Raw genomic sequence first — 1141 nt, forward strand, 5'->3', positions numbered from 1 at the left:
AAAAAAAAAAACGAATTATTCGTAATGATAGCTGCGGTGTAGGTGCGGATTCAAAGGAAAACGCAAAAAAAACAAAAACAAAACAAATAAAACCCATAAAACGTTTTCCAAATGGTTTGAATGTGCATGTGCACAGTTGTTTTAAATAAAAAATCCATCAACGGGATCATTTTTTTCTTTTTTTTTTTGTGTGCGTGTGCGTGTGAGTGGATGAGACACGACGTGGATGATGGAAAATCGGTGGGGGAAAGAAGGAGGGGGGAAATCATTAAACGTAATAATAAATATCACGTTTGAAAAGGAAAAAAAAAAAGTTTTTAATGGGAGTAGGTGGGGACGGTGCCCTGGGGCTAAAGGGAAAGAGGGAGCCGCAAAACCGGCTGAATAAAGTTTAATAATCACAAAAAAAAAAAAAAATATTTTTTATTTTTCTTTCTCTCGGTTTAACGAGCGATTGTACATTTTGATTTTGATTTTTTTTTTTTAATTTTAACGGCTCGAAAAAAAAAAAAAATTAGGATGGAGCCATTAAAAAAAAATATATTTTATTGCAACAACAGCGAATTCATAATTTTTTTTTCTTTTTTTTTTTTTTCTGCTTCTGACGTAATGAAAAAAAATTTTTTCTTTGCTTTTTTGCTTTTCAATTTTATGTTTAAAAAAAAAAAAAAATATTTAAAAAAATTTTTTTTTGATTCGAAAGCGATGATCAGATGTTGAGTTTTGTTGTTGTTTTTCTCTCTACCCCCTCCCTCTCCCTCCCCGCATTTTTTCCTTCCTTACTAAATTTTTTTTTTGTTTTTAAAGTGGCGAAAAATTAATTTTTTCCTCATTTTGACGGAAGTTTTTTGTTCAAATATTTATTCTAGGGAACATGAAGACTTAGGAGGAGGAGGATCACTCCTGTTTATTTTCCAGCCTGCACCCGAACTTTTTCTCATCAATTTCTTTCTCTCCCCGCCAGGTCCCCATTTTTTTATTTTTTCTCCGGAAATAATAATAGAATTACACAAACGGTCGTCGTCATCGTCGTCGAATTCGTTTGATTGGTTTTTTGTTGATAATGGGAAATACTAAAATAAAGCTTTAGTATTTTATGTTGTAAAAATTTTTATATAAGACAAATAAAGAAAAATAGTTT

The sequence above is a fragment of the Pediculus humanus genome, genomic scaffold, assembly GCF_000006295.1.
Source record: "Pediculus humanus corporis 1103172107398 genomic scaffold, whole genome shotgun sequence".
Taxonomy (NCBI): domain Eukaryota; kingdom Metazoa; phylum Arthropoda; class Insecta; order Psocodea; family Pediculidae; genus Pediculus; species Pediculus humanus.